Source organism: Chiloscyllium plagiosum, chromosome 7 (assembly GCF_004010195.1).
Source record: "Chiloscyllium plagiosum isolate BGI_BamShark_2017 chromosome 7, ASM401019v2, whole genome shotgun sequence".
Classification (NCBI taxonomy): domain Eukaryota; kingdom Metazoa; phylum Chordata; class Chondrichthyes; order Orectolobiformes; family Hemiscylliidae; genus Chiloscyllium; species Chiloscyllium plagiosum.
In genome coordinates, this window is record NC_057716.1 from 105,051,006 (window position 1) to 105,072,832 (window position 21,827).

The 21,827-nt window shown below is 44.2% G+C and overlaps 1 protein-coding gene across 3 annotated transcripts in view; it reads left to right on the forward strand.

Moving 5' to 3' along the window:
- The first annotated feature begins 433 nt into the window (after nt 1-433).
- Nucleotides 434-21,827, forward strand: part of LOC122551828 (gap junction gamma-1 protein-like) — a 53,520-nt gene continuing 32,126 nt past the window's right edge. For 2 of the 3 annotated variants that reach the window (XM_043694320.1, XM_043694322.1), the window contains exon 1: nt 434-514. The gene's annotated coding sequence lies outside the window, so the exon portion shown is untranslated. Of the gene's footprint in view, nt 515-15,082; nt 15,094-21,827 lie in introns of those variants that run through there. The other variant, XM_043694321.1, reaches the window with a different exon arrangement.

The following is a 21,827-nucleotide window of genomic DNA, read 5'->3' on the forward strand; positions in this document are numbered from 1 at the left end:
TGACAGGGTGGGATATGGGGAGAAATGCTGCTGTGGAATGTAGGGATGTGGGAGGGATTGCTGGTGAAAGTGTTGAAAATTTGCCCCTGTGAATTTCGATGTGCATCCCCTCTTTAATTCTCAATGACCCTGGACATTGCAGGGTGAGGAATATTATTTTCATTCCCACTTCATAATGGGACCATGTCATCGGAGAATTAGCGTTGAAATTGACAACTGAAGATGTGCTGGGGGGGAAGGAGATCAGGATTTAAACTGGGAGAGCACGGGGTCTGAGCACATTGTCCCTGTGTGCCAGGTACATCCCTCATCAGGCTCCTGCTCGGAGCTGGAGGGCGGGGAGAAGGAGTTGGGAGGAAGGACTTTGGGGAGATTTTAGGAGGAATCACGTGCCCCCTTCTCTTTCTCAGCCAGCTTTTTTTTTACTGTGTGTCTTCCTTTTGCCTGGTCTTTGTTTGAAAGAGGGAGAGAGTGGGTCGTGCATCTTGCACAGAGTCAGAGGTTCCGGACTCTGGTGAGTAGAGCTCTCTGCACCTCCTGGACTTTCAGAGTATGACCATTTCTGATCACAGGCTGCGATTTCGGGTCAGTTTCGATGTAAAACAAAACGAACTGGTCGGTCGTAGAGTATAAAACTTCCAGCAAAGTTTTACAAACTTTTGTGGTTATCTCACCTTGCCCTGTTTCTTTACTCTCTCTCTCTCTCTCTCTTATTTATTTATCACCCCCAGTCACTTTTCCCCCTCCGTCCCTCTGAAACACTTGTCTCTCTCAATTCCGCGATTTTTGAATCTTGCCCTCTCCATCAGATGTTTTTTCGATCAAATCCCCCTCTGTGCCTGAGCTGCTTGAAGGTGGGGGAGCGGGTTTGCTTTTTGTTTTAACCTTGGTCTCAATGTGCTTTTATTTTTCCATGTGGGAAGCTGGCGGGAAGGTTCACGGCGGGGAAAGAGGGGGAGAAAGAGAGAGAGAGAGAGAGAGTGTGTGTGAAAGAGGAGGAGAAGGAGAGAGAGAGTGTGTGTATGTGAAAGAGGAGGAGAGGGAGAGAGAGAGTGTATGTGAAAGAGGAGGAGAGAGAGAGAGAGAGAGGAGGAGGGGAGGGATTGTTCAGATGGAGAGACCGAGCTGCGAGCCCACCTTTTGTCCTGGGACCGGGAGGGAAATGTTTGGATGAGTAATAACAGTGGAGAAACTAGGATTTTATCATCAGCCTTTCTTCTCCTTCTCCTGACTCTTTCCCCCCTTTTTCCCATATTCTCTCTCTCTCTTCCTCCTCCTCCTCCTCCTCTCCCCCCTTCCAGATTCCCTCAGACTCTCTCATCCCTCCCTCCCCTCCGCAGAGCTCTGTTCATTCACTTCATCCTGTCCTTTTATCTTTTTCGTGCTATTTGATCCCTCTGGGTTACAATGTGGATTTACAAAATGAGATTTCACTTCCGTTCCCCTCTTTTTTTTTTGAGGTGAGGGAACATCTGATTCCAATTCCCCACCCCCGTCTCCCATAGCCCTAATTTATGAGCCTGGGGCAGCAATTGCGGGCTGATCGCCGACGGGAGGCACCACAGCAAAGCCCTTTTCCCTCATTAAAACAACTCCCGCCATCCCCAATCCTGTTCTGATCTGGGACCTATATTTGCTCAGGTGTCCCTGGGCAGGAGCTTCACTCCAGGAACATCAACGCTTTTAAAAATGAGAATGTTAGCATACGATACTATGAAATCTTTGAGGCATTCCAGATAGTTAGTAACAGCTCACTGTTTAAAACTAAAACCATTTCCTCTGAGCCAGTCACTGATTCCTGACCCTTTTTTGTCAATGGACATTGTCTCCCTGCGTATTTGCCTGATGCAGGCCATTTCCCAATTTGAATTGGTCTGTCAAATCCCCTCTTCACCATCTCTGTTCTAAGGAGAATACGCATGGTTTCTCCAGTCTCTCTGCATTACTGGAGACCCTCTTCCCTGGAACAATTCCAGTAATTCTCTGCTCCATCTCCTGAAGAAGGGCTTATGCCCGAAACGTCGATTCTCCTGCTCCTCGGGTGCTGCCTGGCCTGCTGTGTTTTTCCAGCACCACACTTTTCAGCTCTGGTCTCCAGCATCTGCAGTCCTCACTTACTCCTGCTCCATCTCCAAGACTAGTATATCCTCCATGAAGTGTCTCAGGGCAGTTAATATCACTGGAGGAGTAATCCAGAGGCCCCTGCTAATGTCCTGGTGGGAATCTCACTACAGCAGCTGGTGGAATGTCAATTTAATGATCAAATCTGGAATTGGAAGCTAGTCTCTAATGGTGACTGTGAACCTTTTCTGAATTGTTGTTAAAACCTATCCTTCACTAACCTTCTTTAGGTAAGAAAAGCTGTCCTTACCCATGTGTGACTCCAGGTTCACAGCAATTTTTCTTATTTAGCCATAGGATATGGGCATCAGTGGCTGGATCAGCATTTGTTGCCCATCCTTTGATCTGAGTGGCTTGCTTGGGCCATTTCAGAGGGTAGTTAAGGGTCGACTGCATTGCTGTAGGTCTGGAGTCACATGTAGGGTAGACTGGATAAGGACAATATTGTCCTCGAAAATAGGAGGTTGAGGTCCAACCTGATGCAGAGCTTTAAAATTCTGAAAAACGGTTTAATGGGGTCAGTATAGAGAAGAGGTTTCACTTGGGCAAAGACTAATCCATGGGGGGCTTGTCATTATAGTATAGAACGTTACAGCGCAGTGCAGGCCCTTCAGCCCTCGATGTTGCACCGACCTGTGAAATTAATCTGATGCCCATCTAACCCACACCCCGTTCCATTATTATCCATCTGTATGTCCAATGCCCATTTAAATGCCCTTAACATTGGCGAGTCTTACTATTGCAGGCTAGCTGTTCCTCACCCCTTCTACTGAGTAAAAAAACTACCTCTGACATCTGTCCTAAAGCTACGTCCTCTTGTGTTAGCCATCACTATCTGAGGAAAAAGACTCTCACTGTCCAACCTAACTAATGCTCTGATTATCTTCTTCGTCTCAATTAAGTCCCCTCTCAACCTTCTTCTCTGTAACAAATACAACATCAGTTCCTTCAGCCTTTCCTCGTAAGACCTTCTCTCCATACCAGGCAGCATCTTAATAGATCTCCTCTGAACCCTTTCCAAAGCTTTCACATCCTTCCTATAATGTGGTGACCAGAACTGTACGCAATACTCCAAGTGTGGCCTTACCAGTGTCTTGTACAGCTGAAGCATGACCTCATGGCTTCAAAACTCAATCCCTCTACCAATAAACACTAGCACACCATATGCCTTCTTAACAACCCTGTCAACCTGGGTGGCAACTTTCAGGGATTTATGCACCTGGACACCACGATCTCTCTGTTCATCTACACCGCCAAGAATTTTACCATTAGACCAGTACTCTGCATTCCTGCTACTACTTCCGAAGTGAACTACCTCACACTTCTCCCCATTTAAACTCCATTTGCCATTTCTCAGCCCACCTCTGCATCTTATCTATGTCCCTCTGTAACCCACAATGTTCTTTGGCACTGTCCACAACTCTACTTACCTTAGGGTCATCTGCAAATTTACTAACCCATCCTTCTATGCCCACATCCAGACCATTTATTAAAAATGACAAACAGCAGTGGCCCCAAAACAGATCGTTGCTGTACACCACTAGTAACTGAGCTCCAGGCTAAACATTTCCCACCAACCATCATCCTCTGTCTTCTTTCAGCTAGCCAATTTCTGATCCAAACAGCTAAATCACCTTCAATTCTGAAACTCCATATTTTGTGCAATAACCTACCATGCGCAACCTTATCAAATGTCTTTCCTGATGAAGGGCTTTTGCCCGAAATGTTGATTTTTGCTGCTCCTTGGATGCTGCCTGACCTGCTGTGCTTTTCCAGCACAACTCTAATCTAGACTCTGATCTCCACATCGCAGTCCTCATTTTCTCCTGAAGTCCACACACACCACATTAACCGCTTTACTTTCATCCACCTGTTTTGTCACCTTCTCGAAGAACTCCAGGTTGGTTAGATACGACCTACCCTTCAAAAAACTGCGTTGTCTATCCCTGTCAAATCATTCCTTTTCTAGATGATTATAAATCCTATCTCTTATAACCTTTTCCAAAACCTTACCCACAACCAAAGTAAGACTCACTGGCCTATAATTACCAGGGTTGTCCTGACTCCCCTTCTTAAACAAGGGAACAACATTTGCTATCCTCCAGTCTTCTGGCACCAGTCCTGTTGACAATGATGACCTAAAGATCAAAGCCAAAGGCTCTGCAATCTCCTCCCAGAGAATCTGAGGATAAATTCCATCTGGCCCGGGGGTCTTATCTATTTTCAGATCTTCCAAAATTGCTAAAACCTCCTCTTTGTCAACCTCAATCCCATCTAATCTTGTAGCCTGTATCTCTGTATTCTCACTAACATTGCCCTTTTCCAATGTGAATACTGACGAATATAGTATGCCAAGTATGTTATTGCAAAATACCTGCAGCAAAGCAACGGGCCACCTGACTTGACTGTTCTTTTTGCTGATGTTTGCACTCCATTCTCCTCCCATCTCCTGTCATCTTGCTGAATCAATGTATCCTTCTGTATCTCTCATGATTACCCAGCTTCGCCTCTAATTCTTCACCTCTTTAGGTCTATAATGATACTTCGACCGCTCCCTCTGGGACTGAGTTCCACATTCACACTGCTCTCTGGCTGAAATGGTCTGTTTTGAATTTCCAGTTGGATTTATCCCAGAATCATAGAATTGTTATGGTACAGGAGAGGCCATTCAGCTTCTTCTATTATCTCATTCTGATTTCCTACCTTTTTTATCCATACATCAACCCTTTGTCAAGGGTTCTCCTGTGCACCATTTCTATCCGTATAATCTTTCAATTCCCTCTTGAATGCCTCAATTGAATGTGCCTCGATCACATTTCCAGGCAGTGGATTCCAGACCCCGAATACTTGCTGTGAAAAATGTTTCTGTACGTCACCCTTGCTTTGTTTGCCCATTTAAACATGTGCCCCTATCATCCTTGTTTCTTTTGCAAATGGGAATACCTTCTGCTGTATCCAGCCTGTTCATAATTTTAAAATTCTCTAATAAATCTCCTCCCATACTTCACTTCAAGGAGAACAGTTTCAACTTTTTCAATCTATCCCCTTAACCTGGAACCAGGATCAGTGAGTGACTAATTACATCTGTGTCCCTACTTTAGTCTTGGTCACAAGTTTAAATGTTTTCTCCATGTCTCCCACATTTAGCTCCTTTTATCACCTTAAAAAGCTCAGTCAGGTCCTCTCTCCTCCTCCTGCTTTCTTCCTTTTCCAGGCTGTCCCACATGGGGGTAGTTGCAACTTCACACTCTTGGTTAGACGCCAATGAGCGTCCGGGGCTAACAAGCCATGACAGTGTCTAACTGCGAAGCCCCTTACTTCGACCCCTTGTGAACTAGCCTCTGGCAAGGCTGGGGAAAGAACAGCAAGCATAGCTACCTGGGCTCAGAATCCAGCGGGAGTCTGTGTGCTCTGAAGCAGAAAAGGGAGTTAAATTAGTGCCATCTGTGCCCATCCTCCAGTAAGTGGAGAACACAAGGTATTCCTCTGTGTCCTGAAGCTTATTTAAATGCTACATGCAGTGTGATTTGTGCAGGGTTTAATGGTTAGGTCAACCAGGATGGAGCAGTGTTAGAAAGAAGTGACTGGTCCGTTTGCTAATGGGCCTGTGGGTTACGGGATGGGAGGGGTTGTGTGTTTTGACACTGCACAATACCATTAAACTGCTTTTATACCATCTGTGAGTTAATCCCCTTCACCGCCTGTCCCTTTTGTTTTGAATGGGGGGGATCTGAATCTTCCTTTAAGCTGTTCTCCATCTCTGTCCCTCTCCCTCTCTGTCCCTTTGATTCACTCAAATGCACTGAAAATTTTATGCTGTATAAATCTTTCCCTAATTTTCCTCTACCTGTTGTTAACATGAATAAGGGAGCAGTGGGTGGGTGGTGGAAGGGTAGAGCAGGTCTGGCAAGTGTCATCAGTGCATTTACATAATACTGGGTTGGCATCTCTTGCCACGTGGAGAGCTGCCTTTAATATAGCCACACAGAAGCAAATGGCACAGATGAAGGCTGTTCGACTCACTGTGTATGCTGTCACATTTTAAAGAATGAAAATAAATTGGAATGCAAATTGACCATTCGGCCCATTTACCCTGCTCTGCTATTCAGCTAGACCATGGCTGATCTAAGATGATGGAAGTTTCAAGTTAGTCCACTCGCTCCTTCTATCCCACAGGCCTGCATTGTTTTTCCTTTTTCAAATATTTATCTGATTTTTTTTTCTCTTTTGGAACTTGCTTTGGAATCTGCTTCCTCCCTTTCAGGCAGATATTCCAAATCTTGCTGTGTGTTTTTTTTTTGTTTAAATTGTATTTTTGAATGTTGCTCCTGTCTCTTGTGCCAATTATTTTAAGTTTGTGGCCTGTGGTTGTTAGCCCTCCTGCCAGTGGAAAGCATTTCTCCATTCTCACTTAATCACTAATCTCTTCCTGCTGGATCAGTTTTGGCTTGATGGTTGCCACTTCTTGACTCTGAAGCTGGAAGTTGTGGGTTCAAGTCCCCCACTCCAAAAACTTGTGTGACAAACAAGGCTGACACTCCCAGTGCAGCATAGAGGGAAAGCTGTGCTGTCTTTCAGATGGGTGTAACAGATCCCACTGCTGCCATTTTGAAGACCAGCATGGGAGTTACCTCCCCCACAGTCTCACATCTTGATTCTGCCATCTACCCAGTGGCTGAGTGGTTAACGTTGCTACCCCACAGTGCCAGGGACCCGGGTTTAATTCCAGCCTCTGGTAACTGCAATTTCCCAGTGTTGGCGTGGGTTTCATCTGGAAGCTCTGGTTCCTCCCACAGTCCGGGATGTGCAGATTAGGTAGATTGACCATGCTAAATTGCCCTTAGTGTCCAGGGATGTGCAGGCTCAATGGATTAGCCATGGGCAATGCAGGGTACAGATGTAGAGTTGGGGGTGAAATGCTCTTCAGAGGGTTGGTGTGGATTCGATGGGCTGAATGGCCTGCTTCCCCACTGTAGGGATTCGATCCTGATCATCTGGGCCAGTTCTCCTCTCTTGATTTTAAAAAGTAAAGCTATGGTATTAACATATTGCTGTTTGTGGGAGCTTGCTGTGCGTCTGACATTGTAACACTGATTCCACTTCAAGAACTGTGCTTTGTTAGCAGGAAAGTGCTTTGTAATGTCAGCTAGTGATAAAAGGTGTTATATCAATTTAACTTTTACATTTTCTTACATCTTATACTTATGAATGGCTCCACTCTTTAGAGTATGGGTTTTTTTTTTGTCAAAACGTCAGGGCTAGTTTGGTTCAATTAGGTTATTTCCTTCCCCTATAACTTGACAATAAATGATTATTCCTCCATTCTCTGTAGTGGGTGAACAGATATCTCACCATGAGAAGCATCGCAATTTCTTCCACCTCCTGCCTGCCAAGATCCCATATGGTTTTTAGGTGGAACCACAACAACAACGCATGTTTGCATTTGTGTAACACCTTTCACATTCAATACTTTCTCTCAATTTGCAGAGCTTTTAAGTCCGTTGTCTTCTTTGTAGATGGAAACTTAAAGGGGCAGATAGGTTTGTGGGATGCTTAGGATTCTGAGTTCATGTGATGTTCAGAGAGATTGCTATTTGTAACTGTGGGGTGCAGTCCAAAACATTTTTATAGCCTGTTGAGTACCCTTTATGTATTGTAGATGCTATTTGAAAGTTTTGATAAGTAGAGGCAGATAGCACAGATGAGATCCCACAAAATGGAATATGGTGATGAGAAGATCACTGGTGATGTTGGTCATCGGATAAATATTGGCCCTAGGGTCTCCTGGGGAGTTGGGCAGTGGGGGGGGGGGGGGGGAGGGGGGGGCATTCCCATGGAAACGCAAACTCTTAGAGTAGGAGTTGGCCATTTGGCCTCTAAGCTTGCTCTGCCTTTCGATGTGATCATGGCTGATCCTGTATCTCAATGTTATCCAACCATTTTCTCTCCATTACCTTTGATGCCTTTAAAATGTAAAACAATATCAGTTTGAATTATATTCAATGACTCGGCCTTCACAGCCTTCTGCTGTAGAGAATTCCACAGATTAGCTGCCTTTTTTCTCCCTTTTTTTTTCTTTTCTTCACAATATTGGCAAGGGGAATTTTTTTTCTGTACTCCTGAGAGAGTAGAGGGGGGCCTTGGTTTGGTATTCTATCTGAAGGAGGGCACCTCTGACCCTGTGGCTCACCCTCAATGTTGCACTGGCCTTGTGGCCTGGCTTATGGGGCTGAGGAGCTACAGGGACCTCCGGATTGTATGATGTGGGTCTGGGGTTCATTATATCACTCCTCTTCTCTGTTAACTGCACTCCTGACTCCTGAAACCTGACTCCTGGCTAATTGTGCCTGACCTTCAGGTTTGCTGTGTGTGGAATAGGGCAACAATCCTCACTTTGACCAGCATGTGTTTGATGAGATTGAGAAAGTTCCTGGGCTGCTGGCAGATGTTTTCCAACAATTTCCTCTGGATTGAATGCTCTTATACATAGTGTTAGCTCCTCCTTTGCCTGTCCCTTGGGGTAAGTGGGGTTCTCATTACCGCCCATCTGCGCTCACAGATTTGGCTGCTGAGCTCAGAGAATTTGTCTGCGCAGTTCTGTGAAAACTTGGAATTGTATTTGGTATTTTCCTGAGCCTTTATCATTTGTGGTGATCTCGCCTTGTTATGCGAATCACCGACTGAGCCTCAGTGAGTAATGTGCTCCCCTCTTGAGTCACATTTTCATAGATTTGGGACCAATTTCTGAAAGTTGAGCGCACAATTATTGCTTCACAATCTTGACGTAGAGGACCAAGGGGATTGCTACACTGTCGAAGACCCTACGTTTCTAATGCAATATTAAACTGAGCCCTTATCTATCCGGTAGACACAAAAGATCCTGTGGCAGCTTTTTCTAATTATCATTTGTGGGTGTCTCTGGCTAGGTCAGCATTTATTGCCCATCCCCAATTACCCAGAGGGCAATTAAGAGTCAATCGCATCGTGTGTGTCTGGAGTCACAGAAGCCAGACCAGGTAAGACTGGCAGATTTCCTTCTCTAAATGACATTAGTAAAGAAGCTGGGTTTCAATGACAATCATGATGGCTATGTGGTCATCATGAGGTCAGGTTTTTTGTTCTAAATATTTATTGAAGTCAACGGGTGCACGGTGGCTCAGTAGTTAGCACTGTTGCCTCACAGTACCAGGGACCTGGTTTGATTCCAGCCTCTGGCAACTGTGCAAACTCTAGACAGACACATTCTCCCATGTCTGCGTGGGTTTCATCTGGGTGCTCCAGTTTCCTCCGACCGTCTAAAGTTGTGCAGGTTAGGTGAATTGACCATGCTAAATTGCCCCACAGTGTCCAGGGATGTGTAGGTTAGGTGCATTTAGTTAGGAGTAAATGTAGAGTAGGGGAATGGTTTTGGGTGGAATACTGTTCAGAGGGTCGGTGTGAAATTGGGCCAAAGGGCCTGTTTCCACACTCTAGGGGTTTTATGATTTTAAACCTTTATCATCTGCCATTGTGGGATTTGAACTAGATCTCCCAGAACATTAACCTGCCTGGAGTTCTGGATTACTATTGGAAGAGAAGGGGTGCTTTTCCCCTATTGCTTGCATTTACACCTTCATTGACAAATCAACATTAATAAACAGGTTATCAAGTCATTGTGACATTGTGCTCAGCACCTTGCTGTGTGCCATTGTTGTTTCCTGTGTTACAGTAGTAACTACTTAACCAGAATGCTTAATTGTGTAAACTGCATTGGGATTTCCAAAGTAAGATGGTTATATCAATGTCTTGAGTGTGCTTTACTCCCTTAAAGAGACTTTTAAAATAAGCGTTTACTCAGCCTGCTTGGGAGTGTTATCATGCACATCTGGAGTGGGTAGGAATTGAACCAGGGCCTTTCCAGCCTCAAGGTGTTGATGTTATAACTGTACTACAAGACACTCCTCCCAGCTTAAAGCAATTGATGCCAACATTGACATTCAAAGCTATAAAATTAAAGAAGGACAGGCCATTCAACCCATCAATCCTGCGCTACTGTTCACTAAGGTCCTGATGAATCTGATTATGACCTTGGCTTCACTTGCTGCTGTACCCTTATAAACTTTGACTCCCTTGTTAATCAGAACTCTGTCCAACTTGACCCTGAATATTTTCAATGATCCAGCCTCCACCACTCTCTCTAGGAGAGAGAATTCCGAAGACCAATGATCTTCCAAGAGAAAAATAAGTTCTCATCACTTCCATCTTAAGTGGGATACTTTAAACTGTGGCACCCTAGTTAAAGACATTTCCCTACCGAGGGGAACATCTAAAATGTTGAAGCTAATTTGCAAAGAAGAACATAACTTCTTGCTGGATTGAGAAATTTTAAAAAAGTTTCTATTCTTGACAGGTGAAGAAGTTGAGTATTATGTTCAGATCAAGGTGGGAATGGTAGCTTCTGTGCTGCCATTATACACTTACAGAAATGGAATGCAACCTGACTGGGATTGGAACAGTTCGGAACAACCACGTTTTTGACTGGCACAGATTCAATGGGCTGAAGGGCTGGTTTCCTATGCTAGAGATCACTGTGACGTTTATTTTCAAAGATGTTATAACATACCTTTTTGGAGCACGTGGGGCTTGAGAGCAGGCACCCTGGCTCCGAGGTAGAGATACTATCACTGTTGATATGGATGTGGAGGCACTGGTGTCGGATTGGGGGGTGGACCAAGTTTAAAAATCACAAACACCAGGTTATAGTCCAACCGGTTTATTTGGAAGCACTAATTTTCGGAGCGCCACTCCTTCATCAGGTGGTTGTGAAGCAGATACTTGCATGACATTGTAATCTTTTGCTATAAGTTCTGTGTCTTATGGTCCTGCTTCACAACCACTTTGAGGGATCAGCACTCAAAGCTAGTGCTCCCAAATAAATCTGTTGGACTATAACCTGGAGTTGTGATTTTTAACTTTGCTGCTTTTTGTTTACATTGGAATAAGTTGACCTCATTGTTCTGGACTTTAATCTCCTTGATATTGATGGCTGGCTAACTAATTGATGATAATTAACTAATCACTCACCTCATTGTGTATTTTTTGCGTATGACCTTGCTGTTCAAACAGTGGTCATCTTAGAAAAGAATTCTTTCTTCCAAGGAAGCAAAAGACTTGAGGGATGGGCTTGTGGCAAGAACTGGTGACTCCATATTCCCAACTCTGCAATTGTATTGAAATAATACACAGTCCTGAATTTAGCAGCAATGGGCGATCATCAGACAACCTGAACACTGGCCATGCCGGATTTCGGGAGTCCCTGCGACTGTTGTTGGTAAAATGACCATTGTTGACACAAGTATCTCCCACTTCATTTCTAACAAATGCTCAATCCTGTTTTCAAAGCGCTCACAAGCACTGCCCCTTTGTATCTCTTACCACCATAGAAAGGGAAGATGCTGGTGTAGTGTTACTTCACTGGTTTGGTAGTGCAGAGCCCTCAGCTGCTGTTCTAGGGTCTTCAATCCCAATCCCACCATGACAATATAAATCTGGAGTAAAAGACTAGCCTGCTACAACTGAGATGTAAAAGGTTAGCACTGCTGCCTCACAGCGCCAGGGATCTAAGTTCAATTCCAGCCTTGGTTGACTATGGAGTTTTCATGTTCTCCCTGTTTCTGCATGGGTTTCTGCCAAGTGCATCGGTTTCCTCCCACAGTCCTGAATTGTGCAGGTTAGGTGGATTGGTCATGCTAAATTGCTTTGTAATACTGCAGGTTATGCAGGGTAGGTGGATTAGTGACGATAAATGCAGGGTTACGAGGAAAGGGTGTGGGGCATGGGATGCTCTTTTGAGGGTCAGTGCAGACTCCATGGGATGAATAGTCACCTTCTGCATTGCAGGCATTCATGATCCTATTTCTGTACCCTAATTCTAGCCTTTTGTGTCACTCAAATTTTCTTCACAGCACCATTGTTGGTTATGCCTTTGGGAGCCTGGACCATAAACTCTGAATTTCCTCTACATCCTCCTCTTAAGCTTATTATTAAAAGCTCGATGAAGTTTTTTAGTCACCATCTTAATAGCTCCTTAACCACTGCATTGAAAATTGTGATTAGACAACTCTGGATAAGCCAGAATTCTGGTGATGTGAAAGTTGTCGGCTGTTTGTGCTGGCAGAATAGGGAATGCAACAGAAGGATGTTCATGACTAAATGAAGTTGGAAAGCCCCAGAACTTGTGAATGCTTAGCTGTTGGCTCAACATGATTGCACCAACTAATCATAGAATTAGACCTGGCTAGAGCGTGAAATCATCATTCAACATTGAGATATCTCTGTGAAAGGATAATAAGACCATAAGGCATGGGAGCAGAAATAATCCATTCTGCCCACTGAGACCATGGCTGATCTAATAATCCTCAACTCCACTGTCCTGCTTTTTCCCCCATAACCTTTGGTTCTCTTAATGATTAAAAATTTGTCTATCTTAGCCTTGAATATACTTAAAGACCCAGCCTCCTCAGCCCTCTGAAGGAAAGAATTTCACAGATTCAATACCTTCTGAGAAAAGAAATTCCTCCTCGTCTCTGTCTTAAATGCACGATCCCTTATTCTGAAATTACACCTCTGGTCTTAGACTCTCCAACAGGAGAAACAACCTCTCTGCATTGATCCTGGCCAAACCTAAGCTCTTCAGGTCTGTCTGAACCTGTGGGGGGAAAAGTTAAAAATGTTATCCTGGAAACACAGGAAGTTGGAGTAGGAGTAGCCATTCGGCCCTTTGAGCCTGCTCCACCGTTCAATAAGCTCACTCATCATTTGGCTGCTGATTGAGGAGGCAAGGTCGATACAGAAAGTGGAAAGCTGCGACATGTAGCAAAACGCGAGCATGGCTGAGGAGTAAGCGATTCCACGCTCAATCCTGTCAGACATTCCGCAAGTACAATGTCATGAAGATATACAGCATGGGAAAGAAAACTCTTTGATCCAAATCGTCCAGGCTGATCAGATATTCTAAATGAATCTAGTCCCATTTGCCAGCATTTGGCCCATATCCCTCTAAACCCCCTTCCTTTTAAATGCTGTAATTGTACCAGCCTCCACCAATTTCTCTGGCAGCTCATTCCATACACGTACCACCCTCTGCATGAAAACATTTCCCCACAGGTCCCTTTTTAAATCTTTCCCCACAGGTCCCTTTTTAAATCTTTCCCCTCAGATCCCTTTTAAATCTTTCCCCTCAGATCCCTTTTAAATCTTTCCCCACAGGTCCCTTTTAAATCTTTCCCCTCTCACATTAACCTATGCCCTCTAGTTCTGGACTCCCCGACCCCAGGGAAAAGACTTTGTCTATTTACCCTATCCATGCCCCTCATAATTTTGTAAACCTCTATAAGGTCACCCCTCAGCCTCTGATGCTCCAGGGAAAACAGCCCCAGCCTGTTCAGCCTCTTCCCTGTAGCTCAAACCCTTCAACCCTGGCAACATCCTTGTAAATCTTTTCTGAACCCTTTCAGGTTTCGCACCATTCTTCTGATAGTAGGGAGACCGGATCTGCAGACAATATTCCAATAGTGGCCTCACCAATGTCCCATACAGGCACAACATGATCTCCTAGCTTCTCTACTCAATGCACTGACCAATAAAGACCGACATACCAATGCCTTCTTCATTGTCCTGTCTACCTGTGAATCCACCATCAAGGAACAATGAACCTGCACTCCAGGTTCAGCAATACTCTTTGTTCAGCAATACTCCCCAGGGCCATACCATTAAGTATATAAGTCCTGCCCTGATTTGCCTTTCCAAAATGCAGCACCTCGCATTTATCTGAATTAAACCCCATCTGCCACTCCTTGGCCCATTGGCCCATCTGATCAAGATTCTGTTGTAATCTGAGGTAACCTTCTTTGCTGTCCACTACACCTCCAATTTTGGTGTCATCTGCAAACTTACTAACTGTACCTCTTATGTTCACAATCAAATCATTTATATAAATAATGAAAAACAGTGGACCCAGCACCGATCCTTGTGGCACACCATTGGTCACAGGCCACCAGTCTGAAAAGCAACCCTCCACCAACACCTTGTGTCTTCCACTATCAAGCCAGTTCTGTATCCAAATAGCTAGTTCTCTCACTATTCCGTGTGATCTAACCTTACTAACCAGTCTACCATGCTGGTATTCTCTCCGACAAAGGAAGGGGATGTAAACAATGACCCTATTCTGACATCAAGGAAGCCTCTGCCCATGTGGTAATGGTGGCTTGAGCAGAGAACGTCCTCACCCCCCATCACGATGAAGAAGATGTGGAGGATGGTCACTGACTGCATCGGCCATGCTGTGTTAAAAAATGGACCATGACTGCAGAAGACACTGAGAGCAGTGAATGGCCAAGCACCCTGCGGGCGGCACGGTGGCTCAGTGGTTAGCACTGCAGCCTCACAGCACCAGGGTCTTGGGTTCGATTCCAGCCTCGGGCGACTGTCTGTGTGGAATTTGCACATTCTCCCCGTGTCTGCGTGGGTTTCCTCCGGGTGCTCCGGTTTCCTCCCACAGTCCAAAGGTGTGCAGGTCAGGTAAATTGGCCATGCTAAATTGCCCATAGTGTTAGGTGCATTAGCCACAGGGGGGTGGGTTACTCTTCAAAGGGTTGGTGTGGGTTTGTTGGGCTGAAGGGCCTGTTTCCACACTGTAGGGAATCTAATCTAATAATGAGGCTCATTGGTGAGGGAATTACAGCATGGGTGAGCATGATGCTCACTCTGAAGGGGGCAATTTGGAATATTGTGAACTGTTTTGAGAGGATCTGATTGAAATTTACAAAATACTGAGAGGTCTGGATAGAGTGGATGTGGAGAAAATCTTTCCATATGTAAGATAGACTGGGACCCAAGGGCACAACTTCAGAGTGAAAAGACACCCTTTAGAACTGAGGGTGAATGTCTCCAGCAACAGGGTGGTGAGTCTTGTTGTCACAGAGGGCTCTGGAGGTAAAGTCATTGCGTGGATTTAAGAGCCAGCTATGTTCTTGATTAGTAAGGCGATCAAAGGTTTGGTGGAGAAGGCATGAAAAATGAGTTTGAGAAATGATTGAATGGTGGAGTAGACTTGATGGGCTGAATGGCCAAACTGCTGCAGTCTGTCATGGGGCAACGTCCTACACTGCGTAACGGAACCGACTGACGAGGTGACTGTAGATGTGGAATCTTCTTCAGCTGAGGAAGCTGTAACCCTGAGAGTCTAATACATGCTGGTCTGCTTGCTTGCCTACTTTCTCTGGCTGAAAAGGTACAGCACGGCTCCAGCGTGATGCACAGCAGTATGGAAATGAAAGGAACATGTTTGACCATATTGATAACAAAACAGACTGCATTAAACTTTTTTGACTGCAGTACCCTAGGCAGCAAAGGATTACTAAACTCTTTCAGAACAACCCCCACCCCTTTTTTTTTCAGTGCCTTTTACTGTCCACAGTCAGCTATTGTAAGGTGTGAGCAATCTAAGGTGGGAGGTCTGTGAAAGGTGATGGCCAAGGGCTATTGTTGCTAGATTATTATTCCAGAGACCCAGGTAACTTTCCATGGTGAAATTTGAATTCAATAAATAACGATCAATAAATTATTGGTTTGGGGGGAACCCATCTGGGTCACTAATGTCCTTTAAGAAGGAATTCTACCATCCTTACCTGGTCTGAAATACCTATGACTGCAGACCCAAAGAAATAAGTTGACCCTTAACTGCCTTCGGGGCAATTAGGGATAGGCAATAAATGCTGGCCTAGCCAAAAACACTCATATCCTGTGAATGAATCAAAGAACAATTGAACAGCAAAGACAATCCCATATTTATTGCATTACCGTCTTTTCATTTCTTTGATGTGTTTGTTGGCAAATCTAGTAACATTTATATTTTCTTTGTTCTCTTGAAGCTCTGCAAGCGCCCCTGTGATTTCGTCACAATTTCACTGTAAATGCAAAGGATAGCAACTGGGTGGATATTGGAAATGTGGATAGCAATCAACACATGCACAGCAAGATCACATAAATTACAGGATTGTGCTGCCAATGGAGGCCATGAGGCCAATCATAGCCCGCACCAGTTCTATCACTGAGTACAAATCCCCCACCTTTTGCTCATACCTTTGCACTTTTATTTTCCCCTAAATACTCATCCAATGCCCCTCTTGAATGTCTCAATTGAACCCCTATCCACCACATTACTAGGCAGTGCAATTCAGATCCTGGCTATTTGCTGAGTGAAAATAGTTTTATCTCACATCACCCTTGCGCCTTACTTTAAATCTAGGCCCCTCATTTTTTTTTTAAACAAGATAGTAGATAAGGAACACTGAAAGAATTGCGGTTGCTGTAAAACAGAAACAGAAGTTGCTGGGAAAGCTCAGCAGGTCTGGCAGCATCTGTGAAGAGAAATAAGTTAATGTTTTGGGTCTGGTGACCCTTAAGGGTTAGCTCTGATTTCTCTTCACAAATGCTGTCAGACCTGCAGAGCATTTCCAGCAACTTCTGTTTTCGTTTCTAAAGTAGGTGAGGAGAACCTGTTCCTTCTCTAACTAGCCAGTGCATGACTTTGAAAAATGTTATCAAATCAGCTTTTAGCCGCCTCCTCTCTAAGGAGGACAGTGCCAACTGCTTCAATTGATCCTCATCCCTGGAGAAAGTGAGGTCTGCAGATGCTGGAGATCAAAGTTGAAACTTTATTGCTGGAACAGCACAGCAGGTCAGGCAGCATCCAGGGAACCATCCTTGTCAATTGCTTCTGTACTCTCTCCAATATGCTCACATATTTCCTATAACCTGGTGCCCAGATCTGTACACAAATTCCAGCTGAGCGCTAACAAATGTGCAGTATTGGAATAAAGACCTGTTGATCTGTTTCTTTCCATTAACTTAGGAACAAATAGTGGCTCAGGACACAAGGGAGAGCTCTCTTGCCTGGCTTTCAAGTTAACGTTCGAGTTATTGGGATGGGTGTGCGAAAAGCACTATCCATTTATATTAACATTCCTGATTAATTCAGAGTTCAAATTGCAACTGGGCTGTTGGAGAATAAATTCAGTTTAAGACCAACAACTAGCCTGAGAAGGAAAACTTGGTCTCTGTAATGAGTGACCAGAAAGCTGATGGCTTCTCATAAAAACTCCAACTGGTTCACTAATGTCCTTTAGGAAGGAAGTCTGCCTGTCTTTGTAGGTTTTTTATTTGTGTGGCTAATTGGAAGTGAAAGAATTTGGGGCCTCCAGGAGTAAGTGTGGTTTCTATATAATCACTGCTCATGTACGACTCAGTTTACAGGTTATCCAGACTTCCAGACTCCGTTTAATAGGCTCAGCAAGCATTCCAGTACACACAGCACAAAGCTGGGTGAATTCATAGCCTTCAGACACATGCCCTGTGAGGGCTGCCGGCTGAACAAGGGAGACACAAAAGGGAACTTTTCTCAAAACAGAAATCACCATTTTGCACAGAGAGAGTATGTCTGGCAGAGTTAGAGCTGAGTTTCCCTAACCGGTTTTCAAACCCTGAGCTGAAGCTTTGCAGAACAGTTATCCAGATGCCTCTTGTTGGATTTTATAGATGGCAGTAAATCTGCAGGGAGAACAAACCCTGTTCTAAAGACTGGAATACCACCTTCCTTGGTTGCTGCACTTTGCCTGTCTCTGGTCAGCATTGGAGAAAGAGAGGGGAGGAGAGTCAGGGTAGATGGGATAGGGAGAGGGAGTCAGGGTCTTTGCTCACATTCCATACAGCACAAGCATTTTCACATTGTGCAGTGAGTCCATTAGAACATTTTCTCTTTGGAGTTAGTGACTGTGGTGTTCCATCGCTATCAGTTTTGAATTCAGAGAGTTGTTAAGGAAAATGATTTACCTCCACGTTTGAAATTAAAGGATGGTGATGGTGTAATTGGCAGTGTGTCAGTATTAACCGGGGGTCCGCGGAAGTGTGTTAGTATTTACAGGAGATCCCTGGAGAGGGGGGTGGGGGGAAGTGAGTCAGTATTTACAGGTGATCTGTGACAGGGGGAGTGTGTCAGTAATTACAGTGTAACCTGGGAGGAGTGAGTCAGTATTACATGAGATCGGCAGGTAGGGGAGGGGGGTGGTTGTCACTATTTACAGTCTGTCCCGGGGAGAATGGGGTCGGGGGAGCTATAGTGTTGTCAGTATTTGCAAGGGAGCATTTCCTGAAGAAGGGCTTATGCCCGAAACGTCGATTCTCCTGTTCCCTGGATGCTGCCTGATTTTCCAGCAACACATTTTCAGTATTTGCAAGGGAGTATGATTGACTATATTAATCTTCAAAATATCTGGCACAGGCTTTGTGGGCGGAACAGCCTCCTGGGTCTAGATTAGAGTGGTGCTGGAAAAGCACAGGAGGTCAGGCAGCATCTGAGGAGCAGGAAAATCAACATTTCACATGGTTGAAGAGCTTCAGGGCAGAAGAGATGACCTGGGAGTTGCAGTGAGAGGGAGACTCACTGAGGTTCTTGTGGAGAGAGGAGGAACAGCCTCCTGAGCTGTTCTAAATTATTGATGAGGATTGCAAAGAGTCATGGTTAACGACACTTCAGAGGTGTCACAAAACAAAATCCACACGAGGGGACATTTTCCCAAAGGGGAGTCCAGCTGCCTTCAGCATGTCCCTACCCCCCGACATGGTCCCTTCCACACTTACTGACTCACTTTACACTGTACAGAATCACTGAATCCTGTAGTGATTAAACGATTTGTAACAACACATTCAATAGTAGAAACTGTGCATACTTAAAACTGCTTTACCTTGTATCAATAAGTGTGCACTCGGTCGCTATATAACCAGAGAGCTAGTGCTGTCAATTAACAATATTTACTCCGGGGTTCAGCTGCTGAGTAGAGAAATGGATTGTTGGGCTGTTAGTCCAACCTTGTTTCACATTCTGCCTACTTTGATTTGAATCCAGGGTTGAATAGGTGCATCGTGAAAGAGGTTCTTCAGCCCATTGATCCAGGCCAGTTCCCCCAGTGTATCCCTATCATTCTGCAAGTTTATTTCCCAAAGTCTCAATTGAACCCCTATCAGTATCCACATGAAATTCCCCACTTGTGGAGAAACCTAGTTTCAGGTCATTATCACTGATAAGACCATAAGAGATAGGAGCAGGGTAGGCCATTTGGCCCCTTGAGCCTGCTCTGTCATTCAATAGCAGCATACCTGATCTGACATTCCTCACATCCACTTTCCCGCCTTTTTCCCCTTATCCTTGGTTTCCCCGACTGACCAAGAATTCATCTATCTCAGCCTTAAATACACACAGGGACTCTGTCCACACAGCTCTCTGTGACAAGGCATTCCAGAGGCACTCATTCCTCTGAGAGGAGAAATTTCTCCTCATCTCAGTCTTAAATTGGCGCCTCTTTATTCTGAGACTATACCCTGCGGCCCTAGACTCTCCCATGAAGGAATCGTCCTCTCAGCATTTACCCTGTCAAGCTCTTAATAATTCTTAATTTCAATGAGATCGTCTCTCATCATTCTAATTTCCACAATGTTCTTTAAAAAAAAATTCCCATCTCAAAACCTTAAATTTGTGTCTCCAAATTTTGTACTGTTATTAATGAGGACAGCTGTCCTTTGTGGATATTGTTAATCAACATGTTTCACACACTTCAAGAGCCAGTAGGACTTAAACCCAGGTCTCTTGGTTCAGAGGTAGGGAAACTACCATTGTCCTACAAGTGTCTTTGTCTAGTTTATTTTTTTTAAATCGACCCATTGAGACATGTTATGACACATGCCTGGAGTAGGTGGTCTTTGTCTTAGTTTATCCGAATCTATCATAATCTTGTTGTCCTGTATCAAATCTCTCCTCAATCATCTTGGCTCCAAGGTAAACAAAAACTCCCCATCCCTGGAGCCATATCAGTCAACCTCCTCTGTACCCTCCTAAAGTTTGGTGACTTGAACTGGATACGATACTCAAAAACTTGAGAAAGCATAATGCTACTTCTGTGCTTCTGTACTCAATATCTCTACTTATGAAGATCAATAGATAAGGAAAAATCATTTTTGCATGTGTACAAACACCTATGGCACACCCATTTGCAATCATACAACCCACCAACAAACCCACCACTCAACTCCTTGAAACTTGCTCCCCCAATCAATTAGCTGATGTGTGACCTGAGCGCACATATCCTTCCTAAGGTTAGTGGGTATATTGGCTTTGGAGGGAAACTCCAGTTGGAAGTGCTGTGAGCAGATCTGGGCACTACACCTTAGCAAGGATATATTGGCTCTGGCAAACAGTTCTGAAGTCGGGTCACTGGACCCGAAACGTTAATGCCCGTTTCACTTCACTGAAGCTACCAGACCTGCTGAACTTTTACAGCTATTTCTGTTTTTAGTTCTGATTTTCAGCATTCACAGTTCTTTCAATTTTGAATAATTGTCCATTTTAAATTGGAAATTTAAATAGGTAATTGATCATTAATAGATTATTGTTAATCAAAGGTATTAAGAGGATAGAAGGTAGGAACAGGAATAGGCCATTCAGCCCCTCAAATTTATCCACCATTCAAAGAGGTCATGGCAGATCTCATGCCTATCTGCCTTTGGCCCATATCCCTTAATACCTTTTGCTTAACAAAGTTTTATCTATTTCAGATTTTAAATTAACAACTGATCCAGCATTGACTGCCATTTGTGGATGAGAGTTCCAAATATCTACTATCCTTTATGTGTGCTTCCTAACATTTCTCCTGAATAATCTGGCTGTAATTCTCAGACTATGCCCCTAGTTCTAGATTGACTAACCAGTTGAAATAATTTCTCTTTATCTCCCCTGTCTTTTCCTGTTAATATTTTGAAGACTTTGACCAAGTATTCCCTTAAATGTGTAAATTATAATTTGTGTCATTGCTCTTTGTAACACCTGAGGTCCAGGTATCATTCTTATAAACCTACATTGTATTCCGTTCAAGGCCACTATATCCTCCCTAAGGTTAATGGGTATACGCACTCCAGTCACGTATCAGCCCTGATCTAGTTGCATGGAGGAGCAAGTTTTGAGGGACTGAATGGCCTCCTCCTGGATCAGGTGGTGTGTTGTACGATTGCAAATACGCATGTCTGCATGTATGTTTGTACACATGAATATATGTATGTGCATGAGTCAATGTGTGGATATGTGTCTGCCTGGATATTTGCTGGGAAGAATATAAACTTCTACGTTATGAAGCAATTCATGAATTGCATGTGGAGCAAGATGCTACCTACTTGGGCCATCAATGTACCTATTTTGTGTCACACATCATCTATTTCCCTGTCCCCAAAATTGTGATGAGTTAAGATGATCTGGGAACAGGAAATGGCTCATTCAACTGACTTGAAATTATTGACTCATTTTATTTTGATTTATGTTTCAAAAACCGGATACAAGCAAGACATCTCAACCAGCAGGTGTTTGATGGAGCTATTATTCTGTATGTAACCCTGTGCTGTCCCTGTCCTGGGAATGTTTGGGGACAGTGCAGAGGGGGCTTAACTCTGTATCTAACCCTGTGCTGTCCCTGTCCTGGGAGTGTTTGATGGGGATAGTGTAGGGGGGGTTTACTCTGTATCTAACCCCGTGCTGTCGATGCCCTGGGAGTGTTTGCTGATGATAGTGGTAGAGGGAGTTTTACTCTCTGTTTAAAAGAATGGAAGGAGTTCTGTATCTAACCACT